The sequence below is a fragment of the Nerophis lumbriciformis genome, linkage group LG14 (assembly GCF_033978685.3).
Source record: "Nerophis lumbriciformis linkage group LG14, RoL_Nlum_v2.1, whole genome shotgun sequence".
NCBI classification, from domain to species: Eukaryota; Metazoa; Chordata; class Actinopteri; order Syngnathiformes; family Syngnathidae; genus Nerophis; species Nerophis lumbriciformis.
In genome coordinates, this window is record NC_084561.2 from 16,729,420 (window position 1) to 16,739,528 (window position 10,109).

A 10,109-nucleotide genomic window follows, 5' to 3' on the forward strand; every position below is an offset into this window, starting at 1 on the left:
CTGCGGCACAGTCATTTTGATAGTAGGCTAATATAGGTAATATATACACGTATATCATGTGTTGTCTTCATTATAACACTTATATCAGACTTTTAATTTTTTGCGGCTTCAGACAGATATTTTTATTTTTATTTTTGGTCCAATACGGCTCTTTCAACACTTTGGCTTAAGCACTTGGCGGAGAAACAAGCAGTTATGTAGTCAGAGCGGACACACCCGCACATTTTATGACAACAAAGCAAGAGGAAGGCCCTCGAAAGTACAGCAGAGCTCCACTTTTCAAAATACACTAGCTCGATGCTAAATTTAATTGGGTACGCCATGGAGATTCTACCTATTCCCATTAGCAATTCCACATGGCGATTTCAACACCTCCAAATTTGGTCGTCAAAACTACAACTAAGATGTGCCTTCCAGTCAAACAGCTGGTGCGTTATAAGTACAATAGGGGAACGGCGTGGCGCTGCAACCTGAGGGTTCATGGTTCGATCCCCACCTACTACCAACCTCGTCACGTCCGTTGTGTCCTTGAGCAAGACACTTCACCCTTGCTCCTGATGGGTCGTGGTTAGGGCCTTGCATGGCAGCTCCCGCCATCAGTGTGTGAATGGGTGGAAGTGGAAATAGTGTCAAAGTGCTTTGAGTACTTTGAAGGTAGAAAAGCGCCATACAAGTATAACCCATTTACAATACTTACAGTACAAACACGTTGCAGGGCTCAACAAAAGACAATGTCACCCACAACTAAATGGCAAAGACTACTTCCTGACCATGACAACACACCGTAATCTGTACACTACTGTAGGGCTGCAACTAACAACTAATTTGAGAATTGATTAATCTGTCGATTATTACTTTGATTAATCGATTAATAATCGGATAAAAGAGACAAACTACATTTCTATCCTTTCCAGTATTTTATTGAAAAAAAAAACAGCATACTGGCACCATACTTATTTTGATTATTGTTTCTCAGCTGTTTGTAAATGTTGCAGTTTATAAATAAAAAAAATAAATAAATAAATAATAAATAAAATAAAAAAGCCTCTGCGCATGCGCATAGCATAGATCCAACGAATTGATGACTAAATTAATCGCCAACTATTTTTATAATCAATTTTAATTGATTTAATCGATTAGTTGTTGCAGCCCTACACTACTGCCATCTAACGTCTTTTCTGCATAAAAAGTCTCCATATAATACTTGCAAATGAGACTCGAGGGGGGAAAACAGGATATGACAACTGGACAGAACAGTTACATTAATCAGCTCAGTGTTAAATTAAATATATATATATATATGTTATTCAACAATCGACATTTATTAATGTCAAGCAATGTGTCGTGCGAGACGACGGAGGTTGTTGTGATTTTAAAATGCAGACAAACAAGGTGGCAGCAAAGCCAAAAAGCGAGAGCAACAGAGAAGTGCTCTGAACGGACAGACTACAAGGTCAACAAAACAAAATGCTGGAACACAGCAAAAACACTTACGTGTGTACTTGGGCTCCATCCAGAGTGACCAGTGAATTGTGAATAATGTCCCAACAACAAAAACTGTCGCAAGCTCAACTTAGTGCTAATGACAAACGGAAAACAGGTGTGGGGAGAAAAGTGCTCAAAGGCAGGCGTAAAGCTGCTGTAGGAAAGGAGAAAACAGGAAGTGGAAAAACTACAAAACAAGAGCGGAAGACAGGAACCAAGGTTACACCCAGAAAATTACCAAGAAACTCAAAATAAGGCACGGCCTGGTGTGACAAGTCGTGACAATTAACACATAAACAAACACAAGAGAACAAACAATGAGTCCAGGTATTGATTCCCAGGTACAGGGAATCGGATGTGAAAAGTACACATCCCTAACTCTAGGTATTAAAAATAAAGTAATGAAATAAGTGTTACCATGCTAGGTGTTAGTAAATTTGGAGGTATGAAAACAAAACTCATGGATATTGTTACTTGGCACTATCTTGCTAAATGTTAGCATGCTAAAATTTCAGACAAATTTGCAGGTATGGAAATACAAGTCTTGGATGTTGTTACTTTGCGCTATCTTGCTAAGTAATAGCATGTTAGCATTTTAGACAAAATTGTAGGTGTGAAAATAAAAGTCTTGGATATTCTTACTTTGCGCTATCTTGCTATGTATTAGCATGCTAGATTTTTTGAAAAAAATGTAGGTAGGAAAATACAAGTTGTGACTATTGTTACTTTGCGCTCACTGTTAGCGTTCTAGCATTTTAGACACATTTTTAGTAATGAAAAAAAATGGCTATAGTTGTCTTGCTAAGTGTTAGCATGCTAGCATTTTAGACAAATTTGTAGGTATGAAAATGCAAATCTTGGATGCTGTTACTTTGCGCTATCTTGCTAAGTATTAGCAAGCTAGCATTTTAGAAAAACATTGTAAGTAGGAAAATACAAGTCTTGAATATTGATTGTTTGCGATATCCTGGTAAGTGTTAGCATGCTATCATTTTATACAAATTTGTAGTTATGAAAATACAAGTCTTAAATATTGTTACTTTGCGCTATCTTGCTAAGTGCTACCATGCTATCATTTTGACAAATATGTAGGTATGAAAATACAAATCTTGTATGTTGTTACTTCGCGCTATCTTGCTAAGTATTAGCATACTATCATTTTAGACACAATTGTAAGTATGCAAATAAAAGTCTTGAATATTGTTACTTGGCGTTATGTTGCTAAGTGTTAGCACGCTATCATTTTGACAAATGTGTAAGTATGGAAATACAAACTTTGGATGTTGTTACTTCATGCTATCTTGCTAAGTATTAGCATGCTAGCATTTTAGACAAAATTGTAAGTATGAAAATACAAGTCTTGAATATTGTTACTTAATGCGATATTGCTAAGTGTTAGCATGCTATAATTTAAAAAAATGTGTAGGTATGAAAATACAAATGTTGAATGTTGTTACTTTGCACTATCTTGCTAAGTATTAGCAAGCTAGCATTTTAAACAAAATTGTAAGTATACAAATACAAGTCTTGAATATTGATTTGTTGCGATATCTTGCTGAGTGTTAGCATGCTAGCATTTTAGACACAGTTTTAATAGTTATAAAAATACAAATCTTGAATATTGCTACTTTGCGCTATCTTGCTAAGTGTTAGCACGCTATCATTTTGACAAATGTGTAGGTATGAAAATATAAATTTTGGATGTTGTTACTTTGTGCTATCTTGCTAAGTATTAGCATGCTAGCAATTTAGACAAAATTGTAAGGATGAAAATATAAGTCTTAAATATTTTTTTGTGCTATCTTGCTAAGTATTCGCATGCTAGCATTTTAGACAAAAATGTAAGTATGAAAATACAAGTCTTGAACACGTGTTAGCATGCTAGCATTTTAGACACATTTGTAGGTATGAAAATACAAGTCTTGAATATTTTTACTTTGCGCTATCTTGCTAAGTGTTAGCATGCCAGCATTTTAGACAAAATTGTAAGTATGAAAATACAAGTCTTGAATATTGTTTTTTGTGACATCTTGCTAAGTGTTAGCATGCTAGCATTTCAGACAAATTTGTAGTTATGACAATACAAATCTTGAATATTGTTACTTTGTGCTATCTTGCTAAGTGTTAACATGCTATCATTTTGACAAATGTGTAGGTATGAAAATACAAATCTTGGATGTTGTTAAGTCGCGCTATCTTGCTAAGTATTAACATGCTAGCATTTTAGACAAAAATGTAAGGATGAAAATATAAGTCTTAAATATTGTTTTTTGCGCTATCTTGCTAAGTATTAGCATGCTAACATTGTATACAAATGTGTAGGTACGAAAATACAAGTCTTGAATATTGTTATTTTGCGCTATCTTGCTAAGTATTAGCATGCTATCATTTTAGACAAAATTGTAAGTATGAAAATACAAGTCTTGAATATTGTTTTTTGCACTATCTTGATAAGTGTTAGCATGCTAGCATTTTAGACAAATTTGTAGGTATGAAAAAACAAGTCTTGAATATTGTTACTTTGCGCTATCTTGCTAAGTGTTAGCACGCTATCATTTTGACGAATGTGCAGGTATGGAAATACAAACTTTGGATGTTGTTACTTCGTGCTATCTTGCTAAGTATTAGCATGCTAGAATTTTAGACAAAATTGTAAGCATGAAAATACAAGTCTTGAATATTGTTACTTTGCGCTATCTTGCTAAGTATTCGCATGCTAGCATTTTAGACAAAATTGTAAGTGTGAAAATACAAGTCTTGAATATTGTTACTTTACACTATCTTGCTAAGTGTTAGTGTGAAGTGAAGTGAAGTGAATTATATTTATATAGCGCTTTTCTCTAGTGACTCAAAGCGCTTTACATAGTGAAACCCAATATCTAAGTTACATTTAAACCAGTGTGGGTGGCACTGGGAGCAGGTGGGTAAAGTGTCTTGCCCAAGGACACAACGGCAGTGACTAGGATGGCGGAAGCGGGGATCGAACCTGCAACCCTCAAGTTGTTGGCACGGCCGCTCTACCAACCGAGCTATACCGTTAGCATGCTATCATTGTGACAAATACGTGAGTATGAAAATTAAAATCTTGGATGTTGTTACTTCGCGCTATCTTGCTAAGTATTAGCATACTAGCATTTTAGACAAAATTGTAAGTATGAAAATACAAGTCTTAAATATTGTTTTTTTGCTATCTTGCTAAGTATTAGCATGCTAGCATTTTAGACAGATATATAGGCATGAAATTACAAGTCTTGAATATTGTTACTTTCCGCTATCTTGCTAAGTGTTAGCGTGCTATCATTTTAGACAAGTTTGTAGAAAATGTTTGAAAATAAAAGTCTTGGATATTTTACTTGGCACTATGTTGCTAAGAGTTAGCATGCTAAGTGTTAGCATGCATGCATTATAGCCACATTCAGTATAACGATAAAAATAATGGTTATTGTTACATTAAAATGATGAAAAATAGTAATTATTTTGCAATGCAGTCTGCTGAAAATGATGGAAAGCCCAACTCTACATAGCAACTGACACTGTGGTTAAAGTTGGAATTGCCATATTTTAAGACATTCAACACTCTACTTCTGTCTGGCGGCTAAAGTGGATAGTGCACCCCCCCCCCCCCCCCCCCAAATTCGTCACGTTTCATGTGTCAGGTAAACTGCAACAAATGGAGCCTTATGAATTCCCTTCCTACTGCATACCAATTCTAAATTAGGAACATGTGATTGGGATGGCTTCCCCCTTGACACACATGAGACCCTGTGTGTTCGACCTATACAACGCAGTGCTCTGAGGTAAATGGCAGATTACTTGTCAGTGGTGTGCATGCCCGTGTCGATATTACACATGAAACATCTTTCGGCCGCATGAATAAAATATGTTTCCAATGTTTTTGGGAGCAGCAAAATGGCTGAGGAGACGTCGTGCAACGCCGGGTGTGACTAGGCACGCCAGGCCCGAGCAAAATGGAGGAATGCGTTCAAGCCTTTCCGAGGGAGCTAGGTCAACTTGGTCAACACCAGTTTCTGTCAAATCAATCAGAAAAAGAGTTTCGCAGCAGAGAGAAATATTCACAGTTGACCCTTTCGCAGCAGCAGCAGCGTATATAGCCTCACACTACACACACTGGAGCTGATGAGCACTTCGGAGGGAAGGAAACATTTTGAAAGGGAATAAATTACAGGTATGAAAACTGAGAGAAATAGAAATTATACTGAGAAATATCAAAATATTGAGCGAAACATTACTACGGGATATGTGGGCTTTGTACCGAGGATGTCGTTGTGGCTTGTGCAGCCCTTTGAGACACTTGTGATTTAGGGCTATATAAATAAAGATTGATTGACTACACCAAACAAAGAAAATTGGGATATGAAGTAAACAGAAAAGTGGGACAGTAAATATACTCATCTACAGTCAGCAATATATATATATTAGAGATGTTATCGGCCGATAAATGCTTTAAAATGTGATATCGGAAATTATCGGTATCTGTTTCAAAATGTATGACTTTTTAAAATGCCGCTGTGTACACAGACGTAGGGAGAAGTACAGAGCGCCATAAACCTTAAAGGCACTGCCTTTGCGTGCCGGCCCAATCACATAATATCTACGGTTTTTCACACACACACAAGTGAATGCAAGGCATAGTTGGTCAACAGCCATACAGGTCACACTGAGGGTGGCCGAATAAACAACTTTAACACTGTTACAAATATGCGCCACACTGTGAACCCACACCAAACAAGAATGACAAACACATTTCGGGATAACACAACACAACATAAACACAACAGAACAAATACCCAGAACTCCTTGCAGCACTAACTCTTCTGGGACACTATAATATACACCCCCCGCTAGCCCCTACCATAGACCACGCCCCCCTACCCCGCCCACCTCAACCTCCTCATGCTCTCTCAGGGAGAGAATGTCCCAAATTCCAAGCTGCTGTTTTGAGGCATGTTAACAAAAATAATACACTTTGTGACTTCAATAATAAATATGGCAGTGCCATGTTGGCATTTTCTTTCCATAACTTGAGTTGATTTATTTTGGAAAACCTTGTTACATTGTTTAATGCATCCAGCGGGGCATCACAACAAAATTAGGCATAATAATGTGGTAATTCCACGACTGTATATATCGGTATCGGTTGATATCGGAATCGGTAATTAAGAGTTGGACCATATCGGAATATCGGATATCGGCAAAAAAGCCATTAGCGGACATTTCTAATATATATATATTTTTTTTATATATTGTTCTAAACCACACTGATAATGCCCGTGGCCCTCCACTGCAAAAAGTCAACATTTGCGTCACAAAATACTGTATGTGTTGTGCCGTTTTGAGCAATACAACGTTAATATATTGTTACACTTTGCTGTTTCTGCTTCGTCTACACAATAAATTAGAATTGGAATTATACGTACTTTATTAATCCCGGAGGGGAAATTAATGGTTTTCTGCACAATCCTATTCTAAATCAGACAAACATTGCACGGAGACAGAACAAGATCGCTGACGGATCTGCCAACTTCCGGCGCCCCTTACAAAAAAAGGTGAAAAACAGGTAAACGCTGGGGAGGGGGGGGAGTGAGAACAAAAAAAAATCAGTCTAAGCCTGGGCCCCTGGAGAGGGGGTCTAGACTGATGCCAAAGAAGAAAAAAACCTCATAGCCATAACACACATAAACATGTGTGTAAGATATGTGTGTAAGAGGGAAACATCAAAGAACATAAAGGACTAGAGATGTCCGATAATATCGGACTACCGATATTATCGGCCGATAAATGCTTTAAAATGTAATATCGGAAGTTATCAGTATCAGTTTCAAAAAGTAAAATTTATGACTTTCTAGAACGCCGGTGTACGGAGTGGTACACGGACGTAGGGAGAAGTACAGAGCGCCAAAAAAACTCAAAGGCACTGCCTTTGTGTGCCGGCCCAATCACATAATATATAGGAGTTTTCACACACACAAGTGAATACACTGCATACTTGGTCAACAACCATACAGGTCACACTGAGGGTGGCCGTATAAACAACTTTAACACTGTTACAAATATCCGCCACACTGTGAACCCACACCAAACAAGAATGACAAACACATTTCGGGAGAACATCCGCACCGTAACACAACATAAACACAACAGAACAAATACCCAGAACCCCTTGCAGCACTAACTCTTCCGGGACGCTACAATATACACCCCCCGCTAGCCCCTACCCTAGACCACGCCCCCCAACCCCGCTCACCTCAACCTCCTCATGCTCTCTCAGGGAGAGCATGTCCCAAATTCCAAACTGCTTTTTTGAGGCATGTTAAAAAAAATAATGGGGGGGGGGGACCTCTGTGGTCCTCTCCAAGGTTTCTCATTGTCCCATTGGGTTGAGTTTTTCCTTGCCCTGATGTGGGATCTGAACCGAGGATGTCATTGTGGCTTGTGCAGCCCTTTGAGACACTTGTGATTTAGGGCTATATAAGTAAACATTGATTGATTGATTGATTGATTGATTGACATTAAATACATTAAAAGAGCAGAGCTGATGCAACTAGCCACTTCTACACACAGCCACAAAAGTAAAACAACAACAAAAAAACAACAACATATACACTGTGGTGGCCTCTGCGGTGTTCCACGCCATCGGTCTGCTGGGGTGGGGGGGAGCGTGGCCAGAGACAGGAGCAGACCCAACAAAGCAACAAAGAGAGCCGACTCCTCCCTCAGCCGCCCACTAACTCTAGGCCAGTGTCCAGTCCGCATGGATGAGCGAGTAAGGAGACCGAGGTGTCCGATACCTGCTCATTCAGCCAAGACACTGTGAAGCTTGTCCGTCCCAGCTCCGTAGCCCTGTCTCTTCATCCGCATCTCCTCCGGTCTCTCTCCGAATGGACTCTGGTGTGACAGAGACCCAGTAGCTGGTCTCCATGGCCATAATGCATCCCGGGGGGCAGATCCAGAAGTTCACAAAAAAAGCACCGCAGAAGTCACGAAAGTGTCGCACAGTTCGAAAGGGTCACGAACCAAAAGGCACAAAAACCAAGAGGGTTACATCAGGGACACAAATGGGTGAAACAAAAGCACAGAGCTCCTGCCACCAGCAGCCACTACAGCGGAGCCATCTTGGCAAAAGAAAAAAAAAAAAAAACATTATTATATATTATTCTAAATCACACTGATAATACCACAAACTGCTTAATTAATAACGTCCTGATGCTCCTCCCCAGCAACACCTTAAAAACGTTGTTCCCGTGTCATCGACTTGTGTAACTCCTCACTAGGAGGATGGGGTGGAAGACAGAAGTGGCATACAAACAATGCGCAATAATACCACTTTCTGCTTTGATTACTATTACTGTGCATACATTTTTTTTCTTTCATTCTTTATTATGCTATTATATCTATTACCTGTCTAGTCTGCGTGATGAGCTGCTATTGCCAGTGTTCCGCATACAGTGTTATTGGAACCTTAATTTCCCTGAGGGTACACACCCATGGCATCAATAAAGCTCTATCTCATCTAACTATTTCCGTAAAATCTACACAAGTCTGTGAATATAATATTCAAATATATGCATTTGTGCTTTAGTGTTTTTGTTAGTTGAGTCAGTGTCAGGTTCAAACACTGATGACTTCTATTAAACAGACGAGAAGCAAGGAATCATGCAGAGACAGGGTTCAATTTTGCTCAATTGAGGAGAGACGTGTTTTGGGCTGAACTCTAGTTACAGATCCAAACTACGTTCTAAAAGTCCAGCCCACGTGCTTCCTCTATTTATTTGTGAGGTCCCTGGTTACATCACTGAAGCTGTTGCTGAGGGAAGGAGGGTAATCTCAACAGCTCCAGGTAGACACAATATATGACTATTAATAAAATGCAAATGTGTTGACGCTGGTGATATCGCCCCGTCTCAGCTTTGTCTGTGTCCTGGTACTCGATGTTCGGCCTGGACACAACACTCATCATACGAGACGACTTGCAATCTTTTGGATTGCCAGCTTTGCACAGATAGAAAAATACAGCTTCAGCACAATTGATAATAACTATAGCAACGGCCCTTAAGCACAAAGTTGTGTGATAATATATACATGATTATTCTAACAGTTACACAAAGTCAAAACATTTTACCACTCTTATCATAACACGGCCTTAATTTTCTTGGTAATGAGATGGAATACTGGTTGGAATTAATGTTAAAGAGACACTAATGGTGACAACATTAGCCCTTATTTCATAGTTCTGGACCCAAAACAAAATGGATCTACAGGTAAAATTCCGCCCAAAATAGACACAGTAGTGATTTTCGGCTTGTTTTCTAACGAGTTGCAGAACATTTTAGAATGTCCACTTTTAGCTCCTAAATGTAGGAAGGCCCGCATCAGCCTGCTGACGTCACCTACAGAAGACTGTAGGTCTGTATTTTCCGGACCGTAGGGCGCACTGGATTATAAGGTGCACTGCAGATGAATGGTCTATTTTTGATCTTTCTTTCATACATAAAAGGTGCACCGGATTATAGGGCGCATTAAAAACTCTAAGGGCTTCGTGGCCACATGCTTGGACAGCACCTTTTAGCTCTTATTTCCAAAATTGTGTACACTACTGAATTGGG

At 39.0% G+C, this 10,109-nt stretch overlaps 1 long non-coding RNA gene across 1 annotated transcript in view; it reads right to left on the bottom strand.

Annotated features, from left to right (window-relative positions):
• Positions 1 to 1,578, bottom strand: part of LOC140679394 (uncharacterized) — a 40,726-nt gene extending 39,148 nt beyond the window's left edge. The window contains exon 1 of the long non-coding RNA XR_012050809.1: positions 1,495 to 1,578. This is a non-coding gene — a long non-coding RNA (uncharacterized lncRNA). The remainder of the gene's footprint in view (positions 1 to 1,494) is intronic.
• Between the last annotated feature and the right edge of the window lie 8,531 nt (positions 1,579 to 10,109).